Source organism: Tupaia chinensis, unplaced genomic scaffold, assembly GCF_000334495.1.
Source record: "Tupaia chinensis unplaced genomic scaffold, TupChi_1.0 Scaffold000265_1, whole genome shotgun sequence".
Taxonomy (NCBI): domain Eukaryota; kingdom Metazoa; phylum Chordata; class Mammalia; order Scandentia; family Tupaiidae; genus Tupaia; species Tupaia belangeri.
Genome location: NW_006159745.1, coordinates 889,584 through 899,615, shown reverse-complemented (window position 1 = coordinate 899,615; position 10,032 = coordinate 889,584). Strand labels below are relative to the sequence as shown.

General features: G+C 34.0%; 1 pseudogene; it reads right to left on the bottom strand.

The window, feature by feature from the left end:
* Nucleotides 1–8,317: 8,317 nt before the first annotated feature.
* LOC102486442 (uncharacterized) overlaps nucleotides 8,318–10,032 on the bottom strand; it is a 199,235-nt pseudogene continuing 197,520 nt past the window's right edge.

Here is a 10,032-nt window from a genome sequence, read left to right as displayed (position 1 = left end):
ACTGTAGTAGGATATGAAAGCACAGACTACGCTTTATGGCAAAATTATACCTATCATACTAAATTCTTAGAAGAATTATTTAATCAATAATCATATGACAATTGATAGTATCTTTCATTTCCTTAGCATCTAAACTTGTTGAAGTGTTTCGCTACCATTGTTATTCATTGGGTACCTACCTACTATGATCAGGGATCAGTAGGATTAAAAATGGTGCCTCAGAGTTTGTGCTTGACCTCTAGGCAATCACATTCTCACTGGACAGTTGTATGTTTGAGTAGAAATTCTTGGCCAAAGGAGAAAACAGAGGAGACATTTTTTACCTTTACATTTTCTACCTTTACTATAGAGGGTTATTTTTAAGAATGATTTTATAGATTATTAAAGGAGATAATGCTTTTCTAGGTTTTGTAAACTAGAACTGCTTCATAGAGAAGACCGCATTTGACATATTTGAATGATTAATAGAATTTGCCTACATATGTAGATATTGGAGATATTGGCAATTGAAACAGTTTAAGTAGAAAAATAAATATACGTGTGTGTGTATATATATGTATATATATATATATATATATTGTGTGTGTGTGTGTGTGTGTGTGTGTGTATATATATATATTGCTTAAAGTATCTACAGCGATTGGAACATTGTTCTCATTGGCACATGTATTGAGAAGAAATACTTCACATATGTTTTTTAGCATTAGAACCAGTGCAGCCTACTAGTTAAGAGCTCAGGTCTGATATCAGAGATTTAAGTTAAAATCTCTGCTCAACATTACTGGTAGTATAAGACTGGTTAATCACTAAAATTAGTAAGCTTCAAAATCATGGGCATGGTAAGACTTGGTCATTATTAAAAACATAAAATAGGGCAGTAAAAGATTTTTTTCTGACCTTTGAACATAAGACAGAATCAGTAGTTTTTATATTCATTTAATTACCTGGAAATTTCCATGATACAATGTTCGCTGTTCTTTTTTTCCTTTTTGTAAACATATAGGCTTTAAATGGTGAGTGTCATGATAATTGGCCGATATAATAAGATCTAGGACATATGCCTTCAAGCTTTTAATCTGTAGATATTTCTACTACAATAATTCACCACAGTCATTGTGTATTCTTCACTTTCTTAAATTGTACTTATAATCATATCTCCAAGACTTCATACAAATTAATATCTCTGCCTAAAAAACTCTCCTTTCCAAAATATTTTGTTTCTTCTCTAAAGCAGAATAGCAATATCTATTTTAAAAATTCATACTTTCACTAGAGAGAAGAGCTCCTGTTACTTCCTTCTTTTGAAACTGAAACTCTTCAAGTGAGAAAACCCAAAATGAATCTGAAAAACAGGTTTAAGCATCTTCTTTATACCCATCTGAGATTGGTGTCTATCATTCAGTACATTTTGCACATTTTCTGAGAGGCATTCATCCTCCTATTCATTTATTAATTTATTTAAGAAACACATACTAAATATCTATTATATTGACAGAAGGATGTCAAATTCCAATGTGAGAGATGAAAGCAGGCATTAAATTAAATAATACAACAGTAGGTGTTATTTTATAAAGAAATCAAAGTGCATGGGGTTGTGACCAAATATTCACAGCAAAAAATATTGAGGATGGGGCTGGCAGGTGGTGTGGTGGATAAGGACGCTGGACTCCCACATGGCTGAACATGGTTCGAGTCCCAGACCTGGTACCTTGCTTTCTCACTCTCTCTCTCTCTCCTCGCTCACTCTGTCTCTCTCTGGTCAAATTAAAATAACTAAATAAAGTTAAATAAAATAATTCTTTAAAAAATATTGAGGAAATACATTCATTTTATAGTATTTATGAAAATTTGAAGGTAAATCTGAAGTATTTTATCTCATGAAAGGCTTACTTTTGATTTCCCCCAAATGAAGAAATAGACTTCAATTACTTTTGGTTCTATAGACAATTTTCATGCATTCATTTTACTTTGTGCTTTTACTTCTTTCCACTCAGATTCTATGCCATTAAATTGCATGTCTCTTTTCTAGTCATCACTATCACAGACCTCTGCTTTTCCGTGCTGATTTCAATCGTAATTATTTCAGTATTAAAAAAAGTTTCTCTTCTCAACAATCACAATAGTCTATTGAAGATACATGAAGATACACTTTACTCCTAAAATACAATTCTTTTCACTCTTTGATGTCACCAACCTTTAATGGTATGCTACCTTCTTCTAATATGGTGAGTGACATGAAGCTATTTTATCTTTGAAATCTCAATTAGAGCTTCTTTTTTCACGCCATAACTTTTTATGTATTCCTTTACAAATATCTCCTGTATGTTAACATGGTTTAATCATTTACCAGGACATCTAATTAACTACATTCATTGAAGGCATCTATTACATTTATTTTTCTTATATTTCTATTCCAAAAAAAATATCATAATATCAGAGTTTCTATGTATCTGTTCTTTGGGTCACCTTTCTCAACTTGTTTACTCTACAAATGTCACTAAGCAATAACAGTCCATCCTGGGACACTTAAGTATTCCTGACAAGGCACTTGTGAATCACACAGTTCTGTAGGACCAAGAATTTTGTAGTTATATTCATATGAAAATTTGTGATGCTCAACATTAGCTACTAACTAAATTCTGTTTGACACTCAGACTCACAAATTCATCAGTGGGTTTTCCAACAACTTAACACAAAAAATATCTACTTCTTACTCATGGTACAGTTGAATGTTGGTCAATGGTTAGTAGAATGACTTCCCTTTATGTAATGTTTCAGGGATGTAGAGCTTTCATTTTATTTATTTATTTATTTATTTTTGCTCAGTCATGTGATACACTATCCGCTAGTGTCTTAGAGGCCTTTTCTTAAAGTGGACACGGAGGTAAAAAGATGGAATGGAGGGAACCAGCAGTTAGCATAATGGCTATGTCGCTGGACTCCCATGTAGTCGACCACAATTCGTGCCCCGGACCCAGTGGCTTAAACTCACGCCGGGCGCGTGTGCGTGCATGCCCAAGATCCTGAGAGGAGAATGGAGAAGGCATTGTGGCGTGGCCATCCCCCCTGGAGAATGATTTCTCGCTTTCTGTCTCTCTGTCTCTCTCTGTCTGTCTGGCGAGCGCATGCACCCTATAGCATAAACCTCTCCAAAAAAAAAAGAAAAATAGATACAAGCAGGAAGTTTATTTCAGTATCCAGGTGAAAGATGACTGTGATTTGGAAGACCATATAGTTCCCCTTTACGTGGATGGAGGCAGTGTTTGACATGTTCCTTGTCTAACAACATTCCAACATTTAATTGATATCAGTGTCTCTAGAGCATGTCGATGTCTTATATATTAAGTGCTTGGGCACCACTTCAAGTTTTCTCTAAGAAAGAAGCTAGATTTCTCTGAAAATTACAATGGACCACTAGCCATTCAGCAGAACTAGTGAAGGGCTCTTATAACAATATTTTGCTTTGAGACAAATTATCTTAAGATGGGGTGAGGTAGGAATTAATATTCTTGTTGTACTCAAGCAAACAGTTCCGAAAGTACAGAATATGTACTTTAGCAAGACATTATCTTTTTGTCCTCAATGTTTAGTTTCAGGTGACTCTTTTTTAATATTTAATAATGATCAAATACCTCTGTAAACTACAGAGTGTTAAGGAAATATATAGGATATAAAGAAAGAAAATTGTCTATTATTTGGCCCAGCACTTGTCACCATTATCAGTGTTGGTGATTTGCTTTCATCCTATGACTATCTATCTACATTTACAAAATTGAATAAAATTACATTAATCATTTTAAATCTATTATGTTTACTATTATATCTGAACATAATACCTTTTTCAATGCATATTCTTCAAAAGTCTGATTTAGCATATGAATCAAATTTCTCATTTGCTTATATCTCTATTTAACCCTGTCATTGTTGAAAATTAAGGTTGTAATTTTTATTTACCTAACTATACCAAAAGTGACTCCATTTGATGAAAAGTCTTCATATTTCCTTAGGATATAAAATGGAATGATTAGACAAAGGGTGCAAGTAATTTTATATGACAGAACAGTCACACTGCAATAATTTGCATAAATATCAGGTGTATGATTCTTGGACATCTTGTATTTTGCCATTCAAGTATCTAGTTAAAGATTTCATTTCTATTGTGAGTCATCCATTGAGTTACACCAAAGATACTCCAAATTACAGAGTTTTGTATAAGTAACCTGGTTGTGTACCTGTTTGTACTCACCCACTTGATCCCATAGCCTGCACATGGCACAGATTGTCATTTTAGAAATAATGGCAGCCCCAGTTACTCCAATGACCATGCAGGTGACTGTGCATGAAAGCGTGTAGTATATCATACTAGTGACTCTATTTTATTATGACTCAGCCTATCTTGGGCTTTCTCTCTCTTTTTCTGCTTCTTCTTTTTTTTCTTTATATAGCTATACATTTTGTTTCTACTACTACAGCTATGTCATCGTCATCCTTTATTTCCTGATGTAATATTTTATAACAGTATTTGAGAGACAGTTGATTACACTAATTAGTCATCATTTAATATGATATGCTTCTGTTAAGCAGACATTTTAAAATAATCTCAAAGACCATTGGGTTTCTATAAGTCTAGTTGATCCATGGTTTTTGAGCTAAGGCACTGATCTTTAGGGTATGGCATGAGGCTGACTCCTAGAACTTCAAACTGCATAGGGACCAGCAGTTGGAATAATGGCTATGTCACTGGACTCCTATGTAGTCGACCACAGTTTGAGTCTCGGACTTGATGGCTTAAACTCATGCCAGGCATGTGTGCATTCGTGCCCAACGAGAATGGAGAAGAAGTGATTGCACCATGGCCATCCTCCCCAGGGGGTGATTTCTCGCTTTCTGTCTCTATGTCTCTTTCTGTCTTTCTGGTGAGCACATACACCCTATAACATAAACCTCTCAGAAACAAAACAAAACTTCTATCTGAATAGAATGAACCTATTTTTTATTATTTTATTTAACTTTACTTATTATTATTATTAATGTTGTTGTTATATTATCCAGTTTGATGAGAGAGAGAGAGTTAGAAAGCAAGCCTCCAGGTCCAGGACTCGAAAGTTGGTCAGCCATGTGGTAGTCCAGAGCCTTTAACCACCATGCCACCGGCTGGTACCAGAATGAACCTACTTTTACCAATTTTCTTAAAAGAGAGTTGAGAATATGGTCAACCATTGGATGTTCACAAACTCTTTTTCATTATAAATGTTTTTAAAACTTCTGATATATTATCCTCTGAAATGCTAAATTATGCCTGTTACCTCTCACTATATTCTTTTTATGTTTTTTTCAGTTTCCTTAGGAACATGTCTAAAACACCAAATTCAATTTGAAATATACTTTTGGATATTAAAGAATTATGTATTATTGGACACATAGACCTTCTTCCACTATTTTTATTCTGAAGATTATTCTTAATTGTCCTCTTGACTGTACATGACAGGCTCAACTTTGCCACTTAGTTACATTCCTCTTAAAATGACTGAAGATTTAGAATTTCTTTGAATTCATTTTCGGTATTTCTCCATTCACTGATGCATGAGAATAACAGTCTCTACTCTAATGTGAAACCTTCATCATAACCTTTGTTGTCAATAATCCATTCCTCTTTTGACACCATCTTACTCCCACAGTTAACATCATTACTCTTCCCTAGAATTTTTTTCTTTACTCTCTCCTTTTTTCAAGCATCTATTACCTTTTGTATACTGTCAAACATGGATTCAGCTGTCATTTTTTAGCTAGTGTCTTTCTAGGATTGCTGGATTTTTTTCCCCTTCAAACACTGTATTGATTGATGTTGCAAAAAAACAAAACAAAACAAAACAAAACAAAAAAAAAACAAACAAAAAAACTTTGGCTACTATGTGATATATTTTGTGGTAACTTCCATTTTCCTTACAATGTATAGTCTGAAAGGTATTTGGCATTCATATTACAGGTTATTAAACATCTCATTCAGGTCATCATTGTAAATAATAGCTTTTTTTACACCATTTCTCCCACGCTAAAGGCAGATGATAAGAATCATTATTATAAGAACATGCCTTTGGTTACTCCCTGATGTGTTGTAGTTGAGTATCATGACAGGAGACTGATGCTGGTGGTGGTTCTGTTTTCTTTATTCAATTATTTTTGAACAATGAGGAAATAACAATATTCTGCTAAGCACTTTTGACTATGGCAGAGTTAAGGATGACATATTAGCATTACTGTTAATATAAGCAGTAATAAATGCCATTATAAAATCTATATTGCTAATAATACCCTCTTCTTCAGTCAACTTTTCTAAAGTATTCAAAATTAATTGAGTCAACTTCACAGTGTCAGATAAAAAATAACTATCCATTTAGTAAAATGACCACTGAGTCTTAATCTGTAATTTCCTATTCTCAGACCATATATACTTACAGTCTCAGTTCTTTTATTTTCTTAGTGTGATGACTCTGAGATTCCTTATTCCTGGATCATGCCTTTTCTCCAAGTCCCGGATTTATGCTCTTTGCATTGATCTGACACTCAAAGTGAATACTTAAAACGTTTTTATTTGGTACCCTAACCTTACCAGCTTTATTAACAACACTATACTTACAAAGTCACATACATAGTGAATGATCTTACTCATCTCTAGTCTCTGCTGATAAATCCAGGCTTAAGTTTGTGGTCCGGAGTGGGGGAATATTCTAGTTATCTACTGCTGGATAACACATTATCTAAGAATTATTTTTGAAATAAACACTTACTGTGCTCATGGAGTCTAATTTTGACAGAAATTTGGACAGGGCATAGCTAGAATAATGTGTCTCTGTTCCATAGTGTTTGGACATCATTGGCTCATCTAGAAGATTCCACTCTTGGTGACTATAATCATGTAAAGACTTATTCAATCACATGTTCAGTAGTAGAGAAAAACAAAAGTTTATTTAGTTTTTACTATGTGGTAGGATTTGTTCTAAGTTACTCTTATTAATTATCTTGTTAGATACTTAAATTATTCTACCTCAATTTACATACGAGAAGTCTCAAAGCATCACCTATTTTATTTCTATAAAATAGTAGATGCAGTCTCTGTTCTTCCTAGTCCAATTGCTCTTCCAAGCACCAGTGGCACCTTATTTCATGAGTTATACCCTTTCCTAAACTTTTAGGGTTCTTTCAGTATGGTTTATTTCCTTATTTTCTCCCTCACCAATATCTTCAGTTCATTCTTTCTGATATTCCTTCTTTGAGAAGCCATACAAACCACCTTTAAAGCTTTAACATTATTTTCGATTGATTTTGTACAGATTATTCCTCTAGGCTATGGACACATTGAGGGGAGAAGCTATCTCTTGTTTATGTCATAGAGCCGAGCAAGTGGTTGTTGCTCAATCACATCTGTTGACTACATTTTTTAAAAAATCAGAAGAAATGCAGTATTTCTAAACCTTTTAAACATGTAACACCTAAAAAACTTATCTATTCTGATTTCAAACATCTATACTCATATGCATGATATATAAGCTGTTAGTAGTATTGATATGATATGGTGATGAGAACATACTTTGTAGGAATCCTCACAATAATATGCAGAATACCTTTGGGATTTGAAGTATCCATCAAAACTAAGCCTTAGTGTTTTTGATAGTGTCAAAAATGCAAGCAGAAAGCTTTGAACTTGAGTTTGTTTAAACTATTGGGAACAAGTTGTAAATATTATGGTTTTATTGGGTACGCCCATTGGAAAAATATTGTATTTATTTAAAATCACATTTTACAGGCATTTAATTGTTTCTTGGGGGCCATTTCCTCCGTGTATGTGTGTGTGTGTGTGTGTGTGTGTATGCAAAGATTGCTTCTCCCCATTCAAGCATTTAAATAAACAATGATATCCTTTTATGCAATATTTTGTATTTTGCTAACCAATCCTTTTTATTTTTACTTGAAATATTTCGATGCTATTTCATAAATAAGAAAAAAATGCTTTCTACTTTGAGCATTCAGAGAAAACATGTAAGTTTCTAAGGCATTTAAAGTAGCAAGGAGCCTAAGAGGACAATCATACCAAACTAGAAGTTCTGATTGGTCCAATTTCACTTACGTTTTCCCAATGATGTGAAAGATGTGGATCATACCACAAAAATTTTATCCTACAAAGTTTTTTACATCACTGTTTAATGGTCATAATATAACCTTACATCCTCTTAAATCCTCTATATTATCAAATGTATAATATGATAAATTGAAAGGAACAGAGTCAGACATACTCTCACAGCAATACAATGTTCTTATGTCAGAAGACACAATCGAGATCAAAGTCCCATACACTGTTGTAGACATATGTTTCCATGAATTTAGACACAGGAACCATTGAAAGGATAGTTTCGACACAGCTATTTCCTGATCTCCACTGACCCATTTCTGGTCTGGTTGAACAGATCTCTGAAGTTTGTATTAGTTTAATCTCTTTGCCAAATTATTGCCAAAAAGAAAAGAAAAAGGAAAAAACTGTAAAAGCAATTTTCCAGGACTTTCAGCACTGGATTATGGAAGTCATACAAATGGAAAACCTAAGAATTAGGGTTAGCTCCCAGCTAGGACTAAATATAGCCAGAATTAAAGGTAGAATGTGGTTTCCCCAGGCACCAAGCAGTCTGACTGGTTTAAAAAATCTAGGTATCCCATTGGTCCTCAGATCAAAAGCAAACTGCTAAATTTCATGGCTGCTGTGAAAAAATAATGCATGCATCACTTCTTACAGATTTTCGTCTGGTGCATACATACATAATTTAAATTACGAAAGTATCCTAACATATTTAGGTACAAATAATCTATGCATGGATTAAATAATATTTGTAATGGGAAGGTGAAAGACAAGGAAAAATTTTGTTTGTTTGTTTTTTGAGAGAGGAGCTGTTTTACTCTCCTTATGAATTTTATTTTTTGTTCAATGTCCAAAAAACATCAAAAAAGCAACCCCATAACCTAGTGGTTAAAAATCCCAGATACCCTGGGGTCCAGCAGGTGGTATGGTGATTAAGGTGCTAGATACTCCCACATGACAGACCAAGGTTCAAGTCCTGGACATAGTGGCTTGTTTTCTCACTTTCCCTCTCTCTCTGGTCAAGTTAAAATAAATGAATGAATCAATAAAATTAAGTAACAAAGGATACTTTTTAAAAAAAACTATTAAAAAAAAAAAAAGAAAGAGAACTAGATCCCACATGGCGTAACGTGGTTCAAATCCCAGCCTCATCACCTTGAAAAATGTGCCAAGAGCCTGTGTATGCATGCCTCAAATTCCAACTGGATGGAGACACACGGAGGAGTAGGGATTGTGGTATGACCATGCATCACTGGCTGTGTTTTCTCCCTTTTTATCTCTCTGATTCTGTCTCTGACTAGCACATACACACTCTGGCAAAAAAGAAAGAGTGGAAGAAAAGAAAAGAGCATAAATATACCCAGAGTTGTCATACTGCTGTGAAGCAGTATGCTGATGCTGGGTTCAGAACTTCAGGTTGGCATGAACACACTCTGGTTGTGTATGGCACCTGGAATCCTGAGGAGCTGGAGGGCTGAGGAAAGAGGACTGAGTGGGAACAGGATTGTTGAGGATGACTCCTTTTCACATTTTTGCATACATACACTCTATTGTGGGGTAACTAAAGAAAGCATAAAGGTACCAATAAGGAAATTAACACAATTTTTCAGCCGTTTAATAGGTAATAACAACATACATTGCACAGAAAATATTTGTTTTTGCTTTAACTAATTAAGAATTGTACATTGTACATAAAATAGCCAATTAATATTGATGTTAAAAGAAATGAGAATTATTATCTCGTTATTTAATTCTATAAATAACTACAGGCTTAATATACAGAGTTTTATTTTACTTGATGCTAATTTTTTGAACCCTAGAAAGCTCTTGGTTTTCATTTGCAACATGGTCGGTATTAGAATGCCTATAAATACATAAATGTGTTTCCCCCTCTTCTACATTTG